Consider the following 8,758-nt stretch of genomic DNA (forward strand, 5'->3'; position numbering starts at 1 on the left):
GCAACTTCTTTAATATTGGACTCAACAGCATTTTCCTTGATATGCCTCTTCACGCGAGGGAAACAAACGCAAAAATAAACTATTGAGACTACACCAAAATAAAAACGTTTTGTGCAGTAAGGAAGGCATCAACAAAACAGTCAACCAACTGAATGGGAGAAGATAGTTGTAGATGATATAGCCAATAAGAGGTTAATATCCAAAATTTATAAAGAATTTATATAATAATATTAAAAATAATCCGTTTAAAAAATGGGTAGATGACCTGAATAGACATGTTTCCAAAGAAGACGTACAGATGACTAACACACATATAAAAAGATGCTCAGCATCACTAATCATCAGCAAAATGCAAATCAAAATCACAGTGAGATGTCACCTTAGACCTATTAAAATAGTATCAAAAAGACAAGACAAGACAATAAGAGTTGGTAAGGATGTGGAGAAAAAGGCACTCTTGCACTTATGGTGGGACTATAAATTGGTGTATCCACTGTGGAAAACAGTATGGAGGTCTTCAAAAATTAAAAATAGAGCTACTGTATGATACAGTGATCCCACTACTGGGTATGTATTTTTTAAAAAAGGAAAACAATAATTTGAAAAGATATATGCGCCCTATGTTTATTGCAGCATTATATACTATAATCAGGATATGGAAGCAATCCAAATACCCATCAATAGATGAATGAATAAAGAAGATGTGGTTTGTGTACACATATGTGCATATGTATATACACATACATATAATGGACTATTTCTCAGCCATGGAAAGGAATGAGATCTTGTCATTTGTGACAACATGGATGGATGTAAAGAGTATTGTGCTAAATGAAGTAAGTTATACCATATGATTTCATTTATATGGGGAATCTAAAAAAACAAATAAATGAACAAGCAAATAAAAAGATAAAAGTATAAACATACCCATAATTACAGAGACCTACTTAGTGGTTGCCAGAGAGGAGAAAGGGACCAGTAAAATGGGTGAAAAGGAGTGGGATATACAGTCTTCCAGTTATGGAATGAATAAATCAGGGGGATGAAAGCTTCAGCCCAAGGAATATAGTCAGTAGTATTATAATAGTGACAGATGGCAGCTACACTTTTGGTGAGCATAGCATAGTGTAGAGAGCTGTCAAATCACTATGTTGTACACTAGAAACTATGTAACATGATGTGTTAACCATACTTCAATTTAAAAAAAGCTAGAAATAATTAAGCTTAGTTAGGAAGGCACATCAAAAGACAAGAGAGCTTGAAAGCTAGATTTCTTGTGCTATTTAACCAAGTTGTGAATGCAAAGAAGTTTCCTGAAGGAAATTGTGTTACTCCAGTAAACACACACATTATAAGAAAGTGAATAGCCTTATTATTGATATGGAGAGTTATATTGCTGTTGATAGAAGATCAAACCAGCCACAACATTTCACTAAAGCAAAGCGTAATTTAGTAATAGTCCCTAACTCTCTTCAAATTATAAAGTCTGAGAGGGGTGAGGAAGCTTCAGAAGAAATATTAGAATCTATCAGGTGGTGGTTCATGAGGTTTAAGTGAAGAAGCTGTCTCCATAACATAAAACTATAAGGTGAAGCAGGAAGTGCTGATGCAGAAGCTGCATCAAGTTATCCAGAAAATCTAGCTAAAATAAGTAATGAATTTGGCTACAAAAACAAAATAAAAACCACATTCTCAATGTCGACAAAAAAGCCTTATGATGGAAGAAAATGCCATCTAAGGCTTTCATAGTAGAGAGAAAATTTTGTGACTGGCTTCATAGCATCAAAGAACACGCTGACTCACGTTAGGAGCTAATGTAGCTGATGCTTTTGAGTTGAAGCCAATGCTCATTTGCTAAAATTTCCAGGGCCTTCAAGAATTATACTAAATCTACTCTACCCATTCTTTATAAATGGAACAACAAAGCATAGATGACAGCACATCTATTTACAGCATGGCTTCCTCAAAATTTAAGCCCACTGTTAAGACCTGCTTCTTATTTTCCTTCAAAATATCGTTGCTTGTTGACAATGCACCTGGTAATCTAAGAGCTCTGACAGAGATGTACAATGAGGTTAATTATTTCATGCCTGCTAACAGAACATCCATTCTGCAGTCCATGGATGAAAGAAAAATTTTGACTTTCAAGTCATATTATTTAAGAAATACATTTCACAAAGCCATATCTCCCATAGATAGTGATTCTCTGATGGATCTTAGCAAAGTAAATAGAACAACTTCTTAAAAATGATTCACAATTCTAGATGCCATTAAAAGCATTCACGATTCATGGGAAGAGGTCCAAATATCAATATTAACAAAAGTTTGGAAGAAGTTGATTCCAACCCTCAGGGGTGACTTTTTTATAATAATATTTTTATTATATTATGTTAGTCACCATACAGTTCATCCCTGGTCTTTGATGTAAAGTTCCATGATTCATTACTTGTGTATAACACCCAATACGTGCCCTCCTTACTACTAGAAGTGAAGATGCTGTGAAGATTGTTGAAATGCAAAAAAAAAATATTTGGAATATTACGTAAATTTGATAAAACAATGCTATTTTTTTGAGAAGATTGAATTTAATTTTGAAAGAAGTTCTACTGTGAGTAAAATTTTCAATTTTTTCCCTATACCATAAGGACTGGAGGCCAGACAGCAGCTGCATGCCATTCTGTCCTGTTAGTCTAATTACTAATGGTCTAAGTCTTTTCATTGGTTTACAATCTGAAGGCCCAAACCCTCAAGGTAAGCCACTGTTTCAATGGCAAATGCTGAGGCCCAATAAGCAATTTTATTTGGCCAATATTAACATTACAACCCAAATACCTAACCTCTATCCCTGTCACCAATCAAACCAAGAAGAAGTTATTCTGAAATTCTAAGAATGGGATGGGAATGAAAAATGTGCTTTGTGAAACTCAAATTTGACCCAACATCTTAGTCCCTAAATGAAAAAAATAAAGTAAAATAAAAGCAAACTACCGAAGTGAGGGGGGACATTTTTACTTAGTTTACATAGTCCAAAGAGTTCAAAATACTAGTTTTATAAAGTTCATTTTTATGGAGAAAAAAAATTTGTGCTGAAATTTAGTGTAACATTCTAAGTTTGAAAATATTACAGTGCTTCATGCTTCTTAATTGTTGAAATCAAGTGGCTTGTATAAAAAGCTGCCTTTATTGTCAAATATAGCAAGCTAGATTGATGGCATTTTTATTAAAGTATAATTGATACATAATATTATATTAGTTTCACGTGTACATCATAAATATTTGTTATTTGTATATATTGAAATGTAATCACAATGATTTTAAAGAATTTCAAGTATGCATACAGTATTATTAACTGTACTCATTCTGTACATTACATCTTCATGACTTATGTATTTTAAAACTTTTTACCTTTTGACCCCCTTTCTATTTAGTGGGGGGACTGGGAAAATGGGTGACGATAATGCCATTATTTTGGAACAAGTTCAATGTTAAAAATGTCACTGAAAAAAAGGGAGGTTCTAAAACACATAGGCACAAGAAAATAAATTCTTACAGAAATTGTTTATGAGATTATATTTATGTCTGTCCCTTATAAAAGGGAATTAGTGGGTGTTTAAAAAATGGAGGAAAAAATACACAGAAAGCGCAAGAATTTTCTGAATCAAGTAATTATTTAAAAATTATTAACAGAATTACATATAATAGCCTATCATAAGATAATTTAAATTTGTGCTGGTTTGATTGGTGACAGGGTGGTGGCTCATTACTTTTTGCATGTTATTTTTAATTTTAATGGACAAAAATCAATCATAATGGTGTTCATATTTTTAGAGAGGGAGGGAGAGACAGAGTGTGTGAGATGGGCAGAGGGTGAGGGAGAGAGAGGCTCCATGCCCAGAGCTGAAATCAAGAGTGGGACATTTAATCAACTGAGCCACCTAGGCGTCCATGGTGTTCATTTCTTAATTTAAAACTGTTCACTTTTTCGTGTCCTCAATGGCATAAATTTAGCACTTCTGCAAAGTAATATAGTATTTCTGCAGATGTATTGCATGGGGATGCATACAATTATTATAGATATTGCTACCAGGGATACTGTAGCTTATATTAAGTAAGGGAAAATATTTTTAAGAGGATTCTTTACAAATAGTTCAGAAATTTTCTTTAATAATTTCTATAATAATTTTCTTATTATAACATAAGAGTTCCATAGATGAGTGAATAAATAAAATCTTTAAAAAATAAAATATAGTTTATAAACAACTTATTCTGTTATATTAACTACTTTTATGTGATTTAATATAGGATGATTTTTAATAGCACCTTTCACGTATAACATGTTTATATAAAACAAATGTATCTCCATATGATTAGTATGAAATATATGATAAAATGTAGATAAATGTATTAATTTTTTCCATAACAATCTAGGAGGTGAATATTGTAGGATAGATTATTGAAATATTGTATACTTTGGAATATGTTTAGAAATAACAAATGACAATGATAGTGTACATTCCTTAACCTGATAGCATGAAGCATATTTTTTTCTTTTTTTTTATTATGTTCGGTTAGCCACTGTATAGTGCATCATTAGTTTTTGATGTAGTGTTCAATGAGTCATTAGTGATGTAACACCCAGTTTCAATGTGTAGTTTTTTCAAATGTCATAGGGTAGCAGTCTTGAAAGTTATATTTAGCTGGAGAGTTGCTAATAACCACTCAGCCTGTTGTTAGTCGTGTGGGTGTGTGAAGTAATGAAAACATATATTTAATTTTTCAATTGTAATGAAAGAAAACAATGCTTTATCTTAAATGTTTAAGTATCACATTTATAGCCTACTCTTGATTATAACTACTTTCTCAATAATGGTTTTGTTTACAAATGCAGCAGCAGGTGATAAAATATGTTAAACAGAGTGCTTACAGCTTTAATACAAATGTATATGTTTCAAATACTGTATTAGGCAATTTAGAGTAAAATACATAGACAATTGTATACATAATAAATTTGTAATTTTTTTTAAAGATTTTATTATTTATTCAACAGAGATAGAGACAGCCAGTGAGAGAGGGAACACAAGCAGGGGGAGTGGGAGAGGAAGAAGCAGGCTCATAGCAGAGGAGCCTGACGTGGGGCTCGATCCCACAACGCCGGGATCACGCCCTGAGCCGAAGGCAGACGCTTAACCGGTGTGCCACCCAGGCGCCCCATAAATTTGTAATTTAAAATCAAAGAATAAATGACACAGTATCTCAACTTATTCACAATTGATGGATCCTCCCTAAAATGAATATGGGTTTTATGTACATACACACATGGTTTTTTTTTTTTAAAGATTTTATTTCTTTATTCGACAGAGATAGAGACAGCCAGCGAGAGAGGGAACACAAGCAGGGGGAGTGCGAGTCCCACAACGCCGGGATCACGCCCTGAGCCGAAGGCAGAGCTCGATCCCGTAACGCCGGGATCACGCCCTGAGCCGAAGGCAGACGCTTTAACCGCTATGCCACCCAGGCGCCCCTACACACGTTTTTAATATAATATTTTTATTCTATTATTATTTAATATAATTAAGTAAAACCCATACTCATATATACCCATATACCTGGAAGGATATGAGAGAGGGTATATATATGAGAGAGGATAATAAAGCAAATGGGGCCTGATGTAAAAATTGGTGAATTTGGATAAGTGGTGTATGGTAGTTCATTATATTTGTAACTTTTTAAAAAAGATTTTATTATCTATTTGAGAGAGAGAGAAAAAGAGCACAAGCAGAGGGAGGGGCAGGCAGAGGAAGAGGGAGAAGCAGGCTCCCCACTGAGCAGGGAGCCTGATGCAGAACTTTATCCAAGGACCCTGGGATCATAACCTGAGCTGAAGGCAGATGCTTAACCAACTGAGCCACTCAGGTGCCCCTATTTGTAACTTTTTAAAAAGCTTAAAAGTATACTAAAATAGAAGTTATAAAAAAGAAAACGAATGAAAAGGAAAGTGATGAAATAGGTAGCTATGATGTCTCATTTCTTCACAGAAACATAAAAAAAGAAACAGTAATAATGAATTTTTTGGAACTCTGAAAAATATTTGGAGAGGTACTGCAACAAAGCAAACTCTGAATCAATAAAAAGCAAATTTAAAAGGGTAGGAAATCTTTGTGGTACTTTTACTTCCACTTCCACTATTCCATCCCAAGATTGGTGACAAATCTGAAAAAAACAGCCCACATTCTTAGTACTGGGCCGTAGTCTCTGGTTCTGGAGAAAGAGAGCAGATTTTATTCAAATATTTTTGTGCTTGTCTGTTCTAACCTGTCTCGATGCTACACAAAGAATGGATTCTAGGTGCTTGCTTCTGTTTTTTCTAACACAGAAACAATTCAGGGTGGAAAGATGGCAGGTATTATTCAAAAGGATTGTAAGGTGACACAGAAAAATCTCATACACCTGAAGCAAAAGATTACATTTAAGATATGCAATAGACATACGGTGGTATCTCAATGTGGTTTGATTTGAATTTCCTTGATGGCTAATAATTTTGAACATTTTTTCATGTGTCTGTTAGCCATTTGTATGTCTTCATTGGAAAAGTGTCTGTTCATATCTTCTGCCCATTTTATGATTTGTTTAATTGTTTCTTGTGTATTGAGTTTGAGAAGTTCTTTTTAGATCTTGGATACTAGTCTTTTATCTGTAGTGTCACTTGCGAATATCTTCTGCCATTCTGTGGGCTGCCTCTTAGTTCTTTTGAGTGTTTCCTTGGCTGTGCAGAAGCTTTTTATCTTGGTGAAGTCCCACAAGTTCTTTTTTTCTTTTGTTTCTCTTGCCTTTGGAGGGGTGTCATGAAAAAAGCTGCTGTGGCCGATGTCATAGAGGTTGCAGCCTATGTTCCCCTCTATGATTTTGATGGATTTCAGTCTCACATCGAGGTCTTTCATCCATTTGGAGTTTATCTTTGTGTATGGTGTGAGAGAGTGGTCAAGTTTCATTCTTTTGCATGGAGCTGTCCAATTTTCCCAGCACCATTTATTGAAGAGACTTTTTTCCACTGGATGTTTTTTTCCTGCTTTGTCAAAGATTAGTTGCCCAAGAACTGAGGGTCCATTTCTGGGTTCTCTATTCTGTTCCATTGGTCTATGTGTCTCTTTTTGTGCCAGTACCATGCTGTCTTGGTGATCACAGCTTTGTAGTATAGCTTGAAATCTGACAATGTGATGCCCCCAGGTTTGTTTGTCCTTTTCAACAATTCCTTGACAATTCTGGGCCTTTTCTGGTTCCACACAATTTAAGGGCTGTTTCTTCCAGTTCTTCGAAAAATGTCATTGGTATTTTGATCAGGATGGCATTGAAAGTGCAGATTGCTCTGGGTAGCATAGACATTTTAACTATGTTTTTTCTTCTGATCCATGAGCATGGGATATTTTTCCATCTTTTTGTGTCTTCTTCAATGTCTTTCAAGAGTGATGTGTAGTTTTTAGAATATAGATCCCTTACATCTCTGGTTAAGTTAATACCAAGATAATGTATGATTTATGGTGCTATTGTAAATGGAATTGATTCCCTAATTTCTCTTTTTTCAGTCTTCTCATTGAAATCAAAACCACTTTGAGATACCACCTTATGCCAGTTAGAATGGCAAAAATTGACAAGGCAAGAAACAATAAATGTTGGAGAGGATGTGGAGAAAGGGGATCCCTCTTCCACTGTTGGTGGAAATGCAAGTTGGTACAGCCACTCTGGAAAACAGTGTGGAGGTCCCTTCAAAAGTTAAAAATTGAGCTACCCTATGACCCAGCAATTGCACTACTGGGTATTTACCCCAAAGATACAGACGTAGTGAAGAGAAGGGCCATATGCACCCCAATGTTCATTGCGGCATTGTCCACAGTAGCTAAATTGTGGAAGGAACCGAGATGCCCTTCAAGAGATGACTGTATTAAGAAGATGTGGTCCATATATACAATGCAATATTACTCAGCCATCAGAAAGAATGATTACCTAACATTTGCAGCATCATGGACGGGACTGGAGGAGATTATGCTAAGTGAAATAAATCAAGCAGAGAAAGACAATTATTATATGGTTTCATTCATTTATGGAACATAAGAAATAGCAGGAACATTGGTAGGAAAAGGAAGGGAATAGTGAAGTGAGGGTAAACAGATGCATGAATGAACCATGAGAGACTATGGACTCTGGGAGACAAACTGAGGGCTTCAGAGGGGAGGGGGGTGAGGGACTGGGATAGGCCAATGATGGGTATTAAGGAGGGCACATATTGCATGGAGCACTGAGTGTTATACATAAATAATGAATCATGGAACATTATATCAAGAACTAAGGATATACTGTATGGTGACTAACATAACATAATAAAAATTATTATAAAAAAATAAACAGGCATCAGCATAGAATCAAATATGGAAAAAAAAGATATGCAATAGACATCTTATGACCTGGGAGAAACATGAAGAGAGAGAAAGGGATTTTTTTTAAATTAAGGCTTTCAGAAATTCTTGTGTATACCAAGGAATTTTCTTTTTTTGTATTATATTATGTTAGTCACCATACAGTACATCCCTGGTTTTTGATGTAAAGTTCCATGATTCATTATTTGTGTATAACACCCAGTGCACCATGCAATACATGCCCTCCTTACTACCCATCACCAGCCTATCCCATTCCCCCACCCCCTCCCCTCTGAAAACCACACATTTATCCAAGACAGGACTTATACTCATAAAAGGTCTAAACAGAC

This window comes from Ailuropoda melanoleuca, unplaced genomic scaffold (genome assembly GCF_002007445.2).
Source record: "Ailuropoda melanoleuca isolate Jingjing unplaced genomic scaffold, ASM200744v2 unplaced-scaffold9496, whole genome shotgun sequence".
Lineage (NCBI taxonomy): Eukaryota > Metazoa > Chordata > Mammalia > Carnivora > Ursidae > Ailuropoda > Ailuropoda melanoleuca.